The sequence below is a fragment of the Silurus aristotelis genome (genome assembly GCF_946808225.1).
Source record: "Silurus aristotelis genome assembly, chromosome: 17".
Taxonomy (NCBI): domain Eukaryota; kingdom Metazoa; phylum Chordata; class Actinopteri; order Siluriformes; family Siluridae; genus Silurus; species Silurus aristotelis.
This window is the reverse complement of record NC_139590.1, coordinates 18702325-18718347: the sequence shown is the minus strand read 5'-3', so window position 1 is coordinate 18718347 and position 16023 is coordinate 18702325. Positions and strand designations below refer to the sequence as shown.

The following is a 16023-nucleotide window of genomic DNA, read 5'->3' as shown; positions in this document are numbered from 1 at the left end:
TCACCTGGAATGGTTCTCAATTCACAGCTGTGCCTTGTCAAGAGTTCATTTGTGCCATTTCTTGGCTTCTTAATGTGCTTTAGTTGTCTTGTGGAGAAAAAAGGGTGAGTACAGGGTCAATACTACTAGTGCTACTGCAGCTGATGTATAAATCCATATTACGGCAAGAAACACTCAGTTAAAGAAAGAGAAAAAAAAAAGTCCATTATTACGTCTCAAGAACTTTAAACGATCCTCCAAAACCATCTAATGCTGAGAGGAAACAAGCTCTTATGGACCATCTCAGTAAATGGAAGACCATGAGGTACCTCTGCTGCAAAAGATAAGTTTATTAGCATTACCAGCCTCAGAAAGGCTACTGTAAAATAAAATCTATCTAAAATATATTTTGGTTTGTTTTACCATTTGTTTGTTTACTACATAATTCAAGAAATATTAAATCGTTTGGATGAAAGCTTTAGACAGAAAGACAGAGGCCTACGATTGTATAGGGTCTTTGGATATGGTAGCATCAAATTATTAGTTACCTATTAGTTACCTTCACTTGAACTAGGAGACCCAAACCTCTTACAACATGACAGTTCCCCTGTGCACAAAACCAGCTTTATAAAGATAAGATATATGTACATGGGCTGGAGTGGAAAATCTTTAAGATCTTGCCTGCTATAGAGCACTGACCTCCACCCTATTGAATACCTTTGGAATGATTTGAAATGCTGATTGCACATAAAAAATATTAGGGCCAGGTGTCCACAAACATTTGTCTAAGTACTGTATATACATTTTTAGGTACACCCCCCCCCCCCCCCCCCCCAGTACATATTAGACCAGAAATTAGACCTGGTCATAAGGAGTCCAGCTCTCAGGCTGAGGGTGACCAGCAGTGGGTGAATGATCTTAATCTATACTTTAACAGATTTGATCAGCTACCCTCCCCTGCCCCCATCCAGTCCCCCCTGCTGCAATCCCCCTTCTCTGCTTCCACAGCAAGCAGCTCCAGCCCCACCTCTCTTTGCACCGCTATCAGCTCACAGTCATCTCACAACACACCTAACTCCCCCCCCCCCCCCCCCCCCCGCCGATTCCCTCTAGCCAACACTCCATCCAATACACACTGCCCATTACAGAAGCCCAGGTGAGAATGGAGCTTAGGAAGATCAAAGCGAGGAAGGCTATGGGCCCAGACGGCATCAGTTCCAGGCTACTAAAGACCTGTGCAGACCAGCTGTGCGGCATATTGCTGTACATGTTTGACCTGAGCCTGAAGCTAGGGAAGGTGCCACAGCTATGGAAAACATCCTGCGTGGTGCCTGTTCCAAAGACGTCGCGCCCAAAAGACTTTGGGGACTACCGACCAGTAGCACTGACCTCCCATCTGATGAAGACATTGGAGAGGTTGGTGCTCACTCATCTCCGACCTCTGGTGATCCCATTAATGGATCCACTTCAGTTTGCCTACCAACCTGGCATTGGAGTGGAAGACGCAGTCATCTTCCTCCTAAATCGGGCTACTTCACACCTGGAAAAGGCTGGGAGCACTGCGAGAGTCATGTTTTTTGACTTCTCTAGTGCTTTTAACACCATCCAACCTGTGCTCCTGAGGGATAAGATGGTGTACATGGGAGTGGACCATCATCTGTCAGCCTGGATACTGGACTACCTCACAGACCGACCACAGTATGTGAGGACTCGTGACTGTGAGTCTGACATGATTCTCTGCAACACTGGAGCCCTGCAGGAAACGGTTCTTGCCCCGTTTCTCTTCACCATCTACACTGCAGACTTTATGTTTAGCTCAGCAACCTGTCACCTACAGAAGTTCTCTGATGACTCTGCCATTGTCGGTCTGATCACGAATGATGATGACAGAGAGTACAGAGGACTTATACAGAACTTTGTGGACTGGTGCCATCGGAGCTGCCTCCAGATAAACGCGGCGAAAACCAAAGAACTGGTGGTGGATTTCCGTATGCACCAACACACTTTATCACTTCCATTGGTAAACATTCAGGGAAAGGACATTGTGAGAGTGGACTCTTACAAATACCTGGGTGTTCACCTAAACAACAAACTGGACTGAACAGACAACACTGAGGCAATCTACAAGAAAGGGCAGAGCAGACTCTTTCTGCTGAGGAGACTAAGGTCTTTTGGGATGCAGGGAGAGCTACTGAAGACCTTTTTTGACTCTGTTGTGGCGTCAGCCATATTCTATGGAGAATATGGGGCAGCAGCATCTCTACTGCAGACAGGAAGAGACAAGCTGATCAGGAAGGCCAGCTCAGTCCTGGGGATTCCCCTGGACACTGTACAGGAGGTGGGAGAAAGGAGGATGGTAGCAAAACTATCATCCCTACTGCAGAACGCCTCCCACCCCCTGTATGAAACTGTTACCTCGTTGAGCAGCTCCTTCAGTGACAGACTGTTACATCCTAAGTGTCTGAAGGAGTGATACAGAAGGTCTTTTCTCCCTGCTGCTATTAGACTGTACAATAAAAGCTGCTCCCAGTGAACCATTAACCAAAATACTCACTGCTATTACTGTTCAATGGTGTAATAGTTACTGTTTTTACTGTTTGACTATTTAATAATACTACTGTGTGCAATATTACCTGCAATACGTGCAATATTACCTGCAATATGTGCAATATCACCTGAAATACGTGCAATATTACCTGCAATACGTGCAATACCACCTGTGTGCAATACAACCTGCAATACGTACTTTCCCTCAACTGTATGTATATATTGTGTTGTGTATATACTTGTAATAATATAGTATGTCTTATTTGTCTATTTTTTTATATATTTGCATTTATTTTTTATTTTTTATTTTTCTTCATACTGCTGTAACAAAAAAATTTCCCCACGGTGGGACGAATAAAGGTTTATCTTATCTTATCTTATCTTATTTTATCTTATCTTATCTTATCTTATCTTATCTTATCTTATCTTATCTTATCTTATCTTATCTCTTAAATAAAGCCATGAAACCCATGAACAAAATGCTGCGAATAAGAATGGGAGAAGGGTGTACAATTATTTGTAAAACCTTAAACTTTTCTTCTGTGCTCTCCACCAGAGGACTTTATTTCTTTATCCCAATTGGTATTTTTTAACCTTTTGTGAGCTCTCTCTGAGATATTCTATGCACTAAAATCTCGCTAGATGGCACCATAGGAAGACCTTTCAAACCAGCTTTCACTCTAGAACAGGGGTCTTCCACCTTTTTCAGGTCAAGGACCCCTTTGATGATGGGACATGGGGCAGGGACCCCATGTTACAAAAAAAGTGTCAAACATAGCCACTGATATTAATAGAAACCAATCATATTACTCTAGTTATATTATGTTAAGACAATTAGAATTACAATATATTTCCAAAAGTACTGGGTCACCTGATCTGCTATATGTGGTTCTTTCCCCAACTGTTACCACAAAGCTGGAAACACTTAATTGTATGGGACGTCGTTAGATGTGCTATAAAACAAATTTTGCATTTACTTGAACTTAGAAACCCAAACCCCTTTAGCATGGCAGTGCCCCCTGTGCACAAAGTGAGCTCCTTGAAGATGTGGTTTACACTCTTTGAAGAGAAAGATCTCGAGTGGCCTGCTATAGAGCTCTGATCTCATCTCTACTGAAAACTTTGGGATGAATGTGAACACTGACTGCACCCCTGATCTCTTCTCCTACATCAGTACCTGCCTTTCGTAACACCTTTGTGGCTGATGAACAAAAATATCATAATCACACTCCAAAATTTAGTGGAACAGCTTCCCAGAAGGATGTAGGGAATTATAAGACTTAATTGGGACTAAATGTGGAATGCAATGGTCAAAAATCACACATCATACATACATATCAGGTGACCCAATACTTTTGGAAATATAGTGTATGTTGTTGTTGTACATACATCATTGTCTGTCTACTTTTATATATGTTTTTAATCTTTCAAAATATTTATTCATCATAAACATATTTTGCAATAAAAATCACAATTTATTAAGTTGTTCACAGTTATCATTCATTCATTCATTTTCCCCCGCTTCTCCGTAATTCGGGTCGCGGGGGCAGCAGTCTAAGCAGGCCCCCGCCTTCGACTGCTGCCCAATCCTCACAGCACCGTCCCTTACGGTCCCTCCTGCAGGTGGTGAGCCCACGGGAAGTGTTCACAGTTATCTTTTATTTTAATAGATTTGCTCTTTCATACATTTTCCTTTTACTATCAGGTGCAAAATTTGATACGTTTACATGAACTTTAGCTTGTATTATAAAATAAAAAAATGTATGCAAAATAATATTTTTTTTTTTTTACCAAATTTCTTTTATTAATCAGTACAGTCTAAACAATTCCAGGGTGAAGGTGACTTTCGCTAAGGATGGACTTATCCACATTTATTTATTCATGTTTTCTAAGAGCAAATCGGAAAATGAAATGTTTTTTCTTGTGTTCATTTCTTTGGCACTGTCCATGTTCTGTTGCTAGTGTGAGTCTAGTCTTCTTGACTCTGTGAAACACTTTTGGAAATAGTTTGTTGCCTTACTGCACTTGACCATTAAAACAATAACTACTCTAAACTCTGGTCCTGCTTTTTGTCCAAACAACCCGTAACATCTGAATGGTTATTGTTCCCACACTCCCCTGGGCATAGCCAAGGTGGGAACGTAACAAGTGGGGGCTTGACCGTAAGCTGTTTGGATAGGGTTGGTTATTGAATTTATGGTTTATCGAGTGTTCTGGTTGACCGGTCAATAGCCTTGACAACCTTTGATCTTCAGCTGTTTGTTGCTTCTCCAAGTCTGGATATTTTTGAGAAGTGTTGGAAGGATAACCTATTAGAGCTAACTGCTTACTATAGTGTACCAGTTTCTCGGAGTCTGGTGAAAAAAGAGCTCAAGAGTAGTAAGGTTCTTGCAAAGCTGTGTGAATTAGGGGGTCTTAATGTTAATACAACTGTGGCTAGTGGTCTGGAATCCACTGATGTTGGTTCTGGGAATTTAGGTGCAGAGACGGTTGAGCCGATGGTTGAATCCAGAGCTACCATACCCCGCTTCGACCCATTATCTCCTTCTTTGTCTGCAGGATCAAGGGATGAGGCCCGTGCCAAAGTGCGCATTGCACGTCTCCAATTGGAGGTTCAAGAGAAAGCAGAGGCACGTAAAGCAGAGATGGATTTTAGGATAGATGTGTGTAAGATGGAACTCAAGGTAGATCGGGAAGTCCGATTAAGGCAAGTGGAGTTAGAAGAGATGAAGATCTCTTCAATATCTACTGCCCACTCGGATAACTTGTCTTCCCCTCCTCCGCCACTGTCCTCTCCGCCTGCACCTCCTGTAAGGCCTGTCCCTATGCCTCAGTCTGCTTACTCTGTCCCAGCCACACCTGCTTTTGAAGTTAGCAAAAACATTGTGTTGGTTCCTCCTTTCCGAGAAAGTGAAGTAGACACTTTTTTCGGTGTTTTTGAGCATATCGCTATAGCCTTAAAATGATTTTGACTCCTTGAGGGAGATTATGTTGCTTGAGGAATTTAAGAATTCCCTACCTGATCGTGTTGTGGTCTACCTAAATGAGAGGAAGGTTTCCTCTGTTTCAGAAGCTGCTGTCCTCACAGATGAGTTTGTGTTGACTCATAACGTCTTTAAGCAGACTAAGATAGAACCGTCAGTAACCACTGATCAGTAGTTAAAGACGACTCGGTCTAGTCGGAATACTCCTCCTAGCTCTACTAGATGTTTTTATTGTCATAAGCCTGGCCATGTAATTGCAAACTGTGCAAGTTTAAAGCAAAAGCAAGACAGGCAGAAACTAGCTCCTAGTCCTACCCAACGAATTGCACTAGCGAAAACCCTTAGTCCCGCTTCAGATTTTGTTGGACCGAATGTTGAAGAATCTGTTCATTCATGTTATCAGCCATTAGTAACAGACAGTACATGTTCTTTAGTTGGGAAAGATCAAACTCTTGTACCTGTTAAAATTCTTCCGGATACTGGCGCAACTCAGTCATTTATATTAGCTGATGTGTTATCTTTTTCAGACAAGTCCTTCTGTGGAACACATGCCTTTTGTAAGGGGATTACTATGCAGTACATTAAAGTTCCTCTTCACTATGTGCACTTGAGCTCAAATCTAGCTACAGGGATCTATAAAGTAGCGGTATGTCAGTCTTTACCTGTGGAAGGTGTTACTTTCATATTAGGGAATGACATAGCTGGAGGTAAAGTCCTTCCAGTCTTAGAAGTTCTTGAGAGTCCTGCTGACAATCTCTTACCAGATGATCTGTCACGTGATCACCCCACAGTTTTCCCTGTATGTGCTGTGACTCTTGCTAAAGCTCGTTTTTTAGAAGATGTGGTTGACATGTCAGATTTGTTTCTTGCTATAGATGATGCAGAGTCTGCTGTGTTGACTCCTCCCATGACTTGTTCTTTCGACCCAGTGACTTCTATGAAAATTCAGAGCACAGATGTTTAGCTTGGTGAGTTACCTATTAGTCATTTACAATTTATTGAGGTCTAAAGGCTGTGTGTAGTCAGGAAGAGTTGAGCAAAACGACCAGTAGCCTATTTTGTAGAGAACAATCTCTTAATGCGGAACCCAGCCATTAGGGATGCACAAGCCAGTGCACTCTTAGTGCCGGTCCCAAGCCCGGATAAATGGGGAGGGTTGCATTAGTAAGGGCATCCAGCGTAAAACATGTGCCAATTCGAATATGCGGATCACAAATAAGAATTTCATACCGAGTCGGTCAAGGCCCAGGTTACCAACGACTGCCACAGGTATCGTTGGCCAACAGGGTAGCGGTGGAAATTGGGCTACTGTTGGCCGAAGGAGGAGAAGGAGAGGAGGAAGACTTCTACAAAGATGGCAGGGAAAGGAGAAGTGTAGGAAAGTGGAGGTTAGGGTTGGTACTTTAAATGTTGACGGGTAACTTTAAATACTATGACGGGTAAAGAGAGAGAGGTAGCTGATATGATGGAGAGGAGAAAGGTAGATATGTTGTGTGTTCAGGAGACCAAGCGAGTAAGGCCAGGAACATTGGAGGTGGGTTTAAACTGTTCTATCATGGTGTGGATGGAAAGAGAAATGGTGTAGGGGTGATTCTGAAGGAAGAGTACAGTAAGAGTGTAGTGGAGGTGAAGAGAGTTTCTGATAGGGTGATGAACGTGAAGCTGGAAGTTAAAGGGATAATGATAAATGTCATCAGTGCTTCTGCTTCACAAGTGGGTTGTGAGATGGAGGAGAAGGAAAGAGAAGGATTGTATGAAGTGGTGGATGGTGTACCTAGGAGTGAACGATTGATGATTGGGGCACTTTAATGGGCATGTAGGTGAAGGGAACAGAGGTGATGAGGAGGTGATGGGTAGGTATGGTTTTAAGGAGAAGAATGTGGAAGGGCAGATGGTGGTAGATTTTGCTAAAAGGATGAAAAAGGCAGTGCGAATACGTATTTTATGAAGAAGGAGGATTATAGGGTGACGTATCAGAGTGGAGGAAGGTGCACACAGGTGGACTATGTTTTATGTAGGAGATGCAACCTGAAGGAGATTGGAGACTAAGGTGTTGACGGGGGACAGTGTAGATAGACAGCATCGGATGGTAGTCTGTAGGATGGTTTTGGAGGTGAAGAAGAAGAGAAGGAGAGTGAGGACTGAGAGAAGAATAAGATGGTGGAAACTGAAGGAGGAAGAGTGTAGTGTGAGGTTGAGGGAAGAGGTCAGACAGGGGCTCGGTGGTGTTGAAGAGGTGCTGGATGATTGAGTAACTACTGCAGGAGTGATGAGGGAGGCAACTAGAAAAGTACTTGGTGTGACATCTGGAAATAGAAAGGTAGACAAAGAGACATGGTGGTGGAATGAGGAAGTGCAGGAGAGCATAAGGGAAAAGAGGTTGGCAAAACAGAAGTGGGATCGACAGAGTGATGAGAAAAGTAAGCAAGAGTACAAGGAGATGCGGCAGCAGGTAAAGAGGGATGTGGCGAAAGCCAAGGAAAAGGCATATGAGGAACTGTATGAGAGGTTGGACACTAAGGAAGGAGAAAAGGATTTAAATCGATTGGCCAGGCAGAGAGACCGAGCTGGGAAGGATGTTCTGCAAGTTAGAGCAATAAAGGATGAAGATGGAAATGTGTTGACTAGTGAGGAGAGTGTGTTGAAATGGTGGAGGGAGTATTTTAAACAGCTAATGAATGAGGAAAATGAGAGAGAGAGAAGGCTGGATGATGTGGAGTTGGTGAAGCAGGAAGTGGATAGGATTAGTAAGAAGGAAGTGAGAGCAGCGATTAAGAGGATGAAGAGTGGAAAGTCAGTTGGACCAGATAACATACCGTTAGAAGCATGGAGATGTTTAGGAGAGATGGCAGTTTTTAACCAGATTGTTTAACAAGATTCTGAAAGGTGAGAAGATGCCTGAGGAATGGAGAAGGAGTGTTCTGGTCTTTAAGAACAAGAGAGATGTTCAGACCTGCAGTAATTAAAGGGGAATTAAGTTGATCAGTCACACAATGAAGTTATTGGAAAGAGTAGTGAAAGCCAGGCTGAGAGAAGGGGTGACCATCTGTAAGCAGCAGTATGGTTTCATGCCAAGGAAGAGCACCACATGCCTTATTTGCTTTGAGAATGTTGATGGAGAAGTATAGAGAAGGACAGAAGAAATTGCATTGCGTATTTGTGGATTTAGAGTAAGCGTACGACAGAGTGCCAAAAGAGGAGTTGTGGTATTGTATGAGGAAGTCAGGTGTGTTAGAGAAGTATGTGAGGGTGGTGCAGGACATGTATGAGGACAGTGTGACAGCAGTGAAGTGTGCAATAGGAACGACAGACTGGTTCAAGGTGAAGTCCGACTGCATCAAGGATCGGCCCTGAGCTCTTTCCTGTTTGCAGTGGTGATGGACAGGTTGACGGACGAGGTCAGACAGGAGTCTCCCTAGACTATGATGTTTGCGGATGATATTGTAATTTGTGGTGAGAGTAGTGATCAGGTTGAGAAGAGCCTGGAGAGGTGGAGGTATGCACTGGAGAGAAGGGAAATGAAAGTCAGCAGGAGTAAGACAGAGTACATGTGTGTGAATGAGAGGAAGGGCAATGGAGTGGTGCGTTTGCAGGGAGTAGAGGTGGAGAAGGTGGAGGAGTTTAGGTACCTGGGGTCAACAGTGCAAAGTAATGGAGAGTGTGTTAGAGAAGTGAAGAAAAGAGTGCAGGCAGGGTGGAATGGGTGGAGAAGAGTGACAGGAGTGATTTTTGATAGTGGGGTATCTGCAAGCATGAAAGGGAAAGTTTATAGGACTGTGGTGAGACCTGCAATGTTGTATGGATTAGTGACAGTGGCATTGAGTAAAAGACAGGAGGCGGAGCTGGAGGTAGCATAGCTGAAGTTGACTGCAATGGTCCTCTGCCTAGAACTAAGTCTGGGAATCAGTATTTACTAACAATATTTTGTGCTGCTACTCGGTTTCCAGAAGCGATTCCCTTGTGTAGAATTACTTCTTCAGTGGTGGTCAAAACCCTTATAAAATTTTTCACCACTTTTGGCCTGCCCAAGGTAGTTCAAACGGCTCAAGGAACTAACTTCTTGTCCAAGCTGTTTTCACAGGTTATGAAAACACTAAACATAACTCATCACGTGTCCGGTCCTTATCACCCTGAGTCCCAAGGTACATCAGAAAGGTTTCACCAGTCCTTAAAATCTATGTTAAGGAAATACTGTTTAGACACTGAGAAAGACTGGGATGAAGGAGTGCCTCTTATGCTGTTTGCAGTAAGAGAAGCTGTTCAAGAATCTCTTGGATTTAGTTCAGCAGACCTTGTTTTTAGTCATTCAGTTAGAGGTCCTCGGAAAGCTCTTAAAGAGAAGTTTCTAGTAGATGGTGGTAAGAAACACAATATTTTAAACTAAGTAAGCAAATTTTGTGAGCATCTGCACAAAGCCTGTACCCTAGCCCGTGAAACCCTAGGGTTGTCTCAAGGTCGTATGAAGCAGTGGTATGACAAGAAGGCAGTCTCCCGGAAGTTTCAGCCTGGTGACAAAGTAATGGTTTAACTTCCTATTCTTGGTTTATCCTTGTCTGCCAAGTTTTCTGGTCCATACTCCTTTAAAGAAAAACTCAGTGACATTGATTATGTTCTCTGCACCCCTGACCAAAAACGCAAGACACGGGCTTGTCATATTAATATGCTGAAAGAGTATCATGCCCGTGAAGGTGATAAGGCCGTTTCTGCTGGTTTGGTAACTGTAACACATAGCAGTGAAGAGCCTACTGTTGATTCATATTCCGATGGGTTGGTTTTAAGTGCACCACAAACCTTTTGTCAACTCTTAAACTCCGAAATTTTATCCACCCTGTCTTCCTTCCTAGGTCATTTGCCTGACCCCCAGAAAGCCGATATTGAAAACCTCATTTGTTTGTTTCCAAGAATTTTTCAAGATGTTCCTTCTCAGACAACAGTCTTACAACATGATATACAAGTTACCACCACTGCATTCATTAAACAACATGCCTATAAAATCAATGCAACTAAGAGAGAAGTTATGAAAGGAGAAGTCAAATACTTATTGGAACATAAGTTGGCCAAACAGAGTTGTAGCCCTTGGAGTTCACCTTGCTTACTAATTCCTAAACCTGATCATTCATACCGGCTGTGTATCGATTATAGATGTATTAATGCTGTTACAGTCCCCGATACTTGTCCCTTGCCAAGGATAGATGACTGTATTGACAATGTAGGTTCAGCTTGTTTTGTGTCAAAATTTGACTTGCTTAAGGGTTATTGGCACGTACCACTGACTCCTCGTGACTCTGCTTTTGTCACCCCTGACAGTTTTCTGCAGTATACAGTTATGCTATTTGGACTTAGAAATGCTCCAGCTACGTTCCAGCGTCTTATTAATATTGTGTTGGCAGATGTTCCTCACTGCTCAGCTTATCTAAAAGCCTTGGTTTTTATACTAGGGACTGGGCCACTCTTTTAAATGTGCTAGAAATGGTTTTCAAATGACTGGAACAAGCATCATTAACATTAAACTTGGCAAAATGTGAGTTTGCCCAAGCAACTGTTACATACCTTGGCAACCAAGTAGGTCATGGACAGGTCCGTCCAGTAGATACTAAAGTGACTGCCATTTTTAATTTTCCTGCACCTTCAACGCGTCGAGAGTTACGAAGATTTTTTGGTATAGCAGGATACTATCGTAGTTTTTGTAAAAATTTCTCCACTGTTGTTGCATCTCGTACGTCCTTGATTAGTGCATCCAAACCCTTTGCTTGGACTACAGATTGCCAACATGCTTTTGACAGTGTAAAGGCTATGTTATATGATGCACCTGTACTTGCAGCTCCAGATTTTACTAAACCTTTTAAGCTTGATGTGGATGCAAGTGCCATAGGAGCTGGAGCTGTGCTGTTACAGGAGGATGCCTGTGGAATTGACCATCCTGTATGTTATTTTTCATGTAAATTTAACAAACATCAAGTAAAATACTCCACAATAGAACAAGAAGTTCTAGCATTGTTGCTAGCTTTACAGTTTTTCGAAGTGTATGTTGGTTCTGCACCTCTACCAATTATTGTGTATACTCATCAAAACCCTCTAGTCTTTTTGTCCCGTATGTACAATCAGAATCAAAGGCTCATGAGATGGTCATTGTTATCCCAAAATTACAACATTGAAATTAAACACAAAAAGCGTTCAGAAAGTGTTGTTGCTGATGCTCTGTCAAGCGTTTGAATGTTGTATTGTATACTGTTTTGTTTTTTCGCAAACAAGTTTGCTCTTTGGGGTGGGCATGTTATTTTTCTGCTGTTATTTTTTTTTCTACTGCTCTCCCCCTTCCCCCTTTTTGTTGGCTCTGTCTTCAGCTCTTTACTATCTATAGGTGGAGCTACCTGGTAATTGAAATGGAGGCCTGGAAAAAAGGACCAATGATGAGCAAGAGCCCGACCAGAGGAGGCGGAGCCTTCCATTTAAAAGCAGCTCCTGAAAGCCCCCCCCGGTGGGGGATGAAAGAAGAGAGAGAGCTTGTTTGCTAGTTGTCGCTATTATAACTAGTTGTCGCTATTATAACTAGTTGTCGCTATTATAACTAGTTGTCGCTATTATAACTAGTTGTCGCTATTATAACTAGCGCACCTGGTTTAGGAACGGTTAAGAATGTGCGCGCACCTACATTCCACTACGTAGGTTTTGCTATTGTTTAGACACCCTAGTTAGAGGGCAGGTGCCACCCACTGTATTTTCTGGTAGCATAGCCTAGAGTATAAAGCTAGTCTGTTGCTGTTTGTTAGTTAGGTTTAGCTTCCAAGCTTGCCTAGTATAGACCTTTTTTTTTTTTTGGCACTGTCCATGTTCTGTTGCTAGTGTGAGTCTAGTCTTCTTGACTCTGTGAAACACTTTCGGAAATTGTTTGTTGCCTTACTGCACAGGATTATTAAAACAATAACTACTCTAAACTCTGGTCCTGCTTTTTGTTCAAACAACCCGTAACATCTAAATGGCCCCATCTGAGGATAGTCTACCCCCCCCAAAAAAACTCGTACTCTCTATTGTGAAAAATATATATATTTTTTTCATTTCATCTTCTGCAGTCTAAGCAGATTCCCCAGACACTTCTCCGTGTCCAGGGATCGGGCTGTCAAGGCCCCCGCCTTCGACTGCTGCCCAATCCTCTCAGCACCGGTCCCTTACAGTCCCTCCTGCAGGTGGTGAGCCCACGGGACTCCGACGACACGGTCCTTGATTTATTTTTCTCGTAAGGGTCCCCTGGAGCATAGAGGGTTAAGGGCCTTGCTCAAGGGCCCAAGAGTGGCAGCTTGGCGATACCGGGGCTTGAACCCTCGAACTTCCGATCGGTAACCCAGCACCTTAAACGCTGGAGCCACCACTCCCCCCAAAAATATATGTATACCTAAATAAATGTTTAAGTAGAAAAAAAACTGCATTTAGAAACAGTTAAATTCCCCCTCCCCTTCCTCACAGTGGTTTGACCCACTGCCTGCTTTCCCAGTTCATCTCAACTACTCTACACACACGAGTCAGGTGTGTGTCTGCGGCTCAATTAATGTGCATAAACTAGGGTATTTTATTCACTTTAATTAAAGCGATTCTCTTTAATCTAATTGATGCAGACTCATTCATAAATTAGTTGCGGCAAAAATGCTGATTAGCGATGTAATTTTCCATGAATCTGCTATATTAGCGATTAAAATATGACTTATCTAGTGAACGTTAGCTTGTTTACAATCGCTTGTAGCATAGTGCACTGACACTAACACGCCAAAGCCGTTTCCCATGCAGTGTTTTATTTGGGACGACTTGGTATAATGTTAACTTACGTTAACGGCCACAATGAGCATATTGTTTATCTGTGCATTTACTAAATGAGCACTGTGCTATGTCCGAACTGACCACACTGTAGTTTTTTTTGTATAATTAATTTCTATACTGTTCTTAAGTGTCTTCATTAATTTTAAATACAATTTTAAACATTTTTATTAATTCCTTGTTTTGCTTTGTTATTATTAATTTCTTGTTTTCAGTATGAAAGTCTGATTCCTAATCCGCATATTTGATTTGGCACGTTTTGCCCTGGATGCATTTCCTTACGTAACCCTCCCCATTTATCCGGGCTTTAGACCAGCACTGAGAGTACATGGCTTGTGCAACCCTAATAGCTGGGTTAGATTTCATCTAATGCATTTTTTGTAAAAGCATAGAACTGTAGCGTACCTAGTATTTAAAATACTTTGATAAACAAAAACTTGGATTAAACTAAATTAGTCCTTGCATATATACATGTACACAACAGACTATGTGGATTTTCCCCAGTGCAGTTAGCATTCAGTAATACATTGTAATGTGATTGGTGAGTGTGCTCTCCATAATGCAGTGGCTGAAGTTCACTAAAAGCAGCAGAGGTTGTCTGGCCTATTTAAGTTTCCGCTAGAAGTTTAACCTTTGCTGTGGTTTTTTTTTAGAAATAGAGAGGTGTTAACCACGTGAGATCTTTTTTTAGTCTACACTATAAGAAACCTGGTATCAATGCTCTTTGTCTTCTGTTTATATGCAAATAGGTCTTCCTAAATCTGCTAAAATTTACAACTAATCCCTTTTTTTTTTTTTTAGGACTAAATTATTGTTCATACATGACTAAACTAGATTATAAAACTCCTCCCTGCAGGCGTCTTCATTGTTTCTTTGAATTTTGTGCCCCACTGTACCAGTGTAATTGTCACGGGGTGACGAATAAGCGGAACTGTTCTTCCCCATTCTTGTTTCCGGGGGGAGCGAGTTTAATGTAACACCAGAACGGTTCCGGGTTTTCCGTGTAAACAGGCTGACGGAGTTTGCTAATGAGGGAATGAGTGGCAGCTGTGCAATGAGCAGAGATTGGGCCACGAGGGATATGGATTTGTGAGGGCGATTATAAAAGGATCCGGTTGATGTGCAGCAGGAGAAGAAACTTTGGAGCGAAATCTTTGGGGTCGATGCAGACTGGAGGAAATATTTGGTTGTTGATCTGTTGATCCCGTCGAGCAGTACACGAGAGGGCAGATCGTTAACGGACGGGAAAGACTGTATGCAGAGAAGGAAGAGCTGGAGAGCAGTGGTATGATTGAACTGCGTTATCTCATTGAACAGATAAGTGTTGTCTGCCAGTCCTATTAGGAAGTAAATGCCTGTAGTGCCCGCTACCTGCTATGATGTGGTGAAGCCGCCCCGGCGTTCAGTGAGTTCTGTTGTGAAGCCTTTCAATGTCAGTTGTGTTCCCATAGTCAACCACCTACACAGCTTGGATGTACAGTTTGTCAGTTGAGCGGAGAGAGTCGGCCGGGACCACGAGAGGAGACCCTATTCACTGTGAGTTGATGAGTTGCAGTGCCTAATGTGAAGTGAACACGTGTGATCATTTGAAGTGACTGAATTGTGCACTGGTGTGGAAACTGTAATTTTGTGTCTGCCCGTTCTACAGTTGGCTACTTGTGGGCTCTGAAGGTCAAACTGAAATTAATTAACTGCTGTATGCTGAGCATATGCTGTACAGGAATGCAGCTCCATTCTGTCTGAGTTGAAGGATTTATGAGAGATCTATGCATCGCTGTTCTGTGGTAAGAAGACCCAGTTGTTGACTGTCGAATCCTGTACTCACCACTGTTCTGTGAACCTAGAGAAACTGTCCTTTGCCATTGAATGTTGCTACTACTGCCCTGTGGAAAGAAGACCCAGTTGTTGACCGTTGAAACCTGTACTCACCACTGTGGTTCTGTGAACATAGAGAAACTGCCCTCTGCTATTGCATGCTGCCATCACTGCTCTGTGGTAAGAAGATCTAGTTGTTGATTGTCAACTCCTGTACTCACCACTGTTGTCCTGTGAACAAGGAGAAATTGTTCTCTGTTAGTGGAGGCGGCCATCACTGTTCTGTGAGGAAGTTACTGTCTGTCGCTGTATTTTAACGGCCGTCGGCTTGTGAAAGGGGAGTGGCCCCCAGCTAGCTTGTGCGTCCCGTGGAGGGAACGAGAGAGCTCCCTGGTTGCCATCTACGACGGACTATTGTATTGCGTCAGATGACCCCCTGCCCGATCCTTCCCCCCTATCCCAAAAAGAGGTGACACTTAAATGATTGATGCTGTCCTGTGAGAGGAGTAACCCTTTCCCTTGTTGTCAATTTCCTACCAGTGCCTGCCGCAACCCCTATCTCCAGTTGAAGAGGAGCCGCTGTGCGGATCCTGACCTGTGTCTGCTCCATTACTCATCTTTGGCCGAAGAGGAGTTGCTGTGCGAATCCTTATCGGTGCTTGTTCCATTACTTACTTCCGGCCGAAGAGGAACTGTTGTCTGAACCCCTACCAGTGTCTCCTCCATCTTTTGCTTCTGTCCGTCTGAAGAGGGATCGTTGTGCGTACTTCCCACGCCACTAGGTAGAAGAGAGAGGAGGATCAGTCGGTGGATTTTAGTTTGAGATTGGACTTATTTTAACTAAATAAAATACAAGTTTTTGATATTTATTAATTACCTTGTCTGGTCTGTT

The 16023-nt window shown here is 42.9% G+C and overlaps 1 long non-coding RNA gene across 1 annotated transcript; it reads left to right on the top strand.

Moving 5' to 3' along the window:
• Positions 1 to 14362: 14362 nt before the first annotated feature.
• LOC310740413 lies at positions 14363 to 15690 on the top strand. The gene is made up of 3 exons (XR_014537650.1): positions 14363 to 14601; positions 14754 to 14852; positions 15672 to 15690. It is a non-coding gene; the product is annotated as an uncharacterized lncRNA (long non-coding RNA).
• The last annotated feature ends 333 nt before the right edge of the window (positions 15691 to 16023 follow it).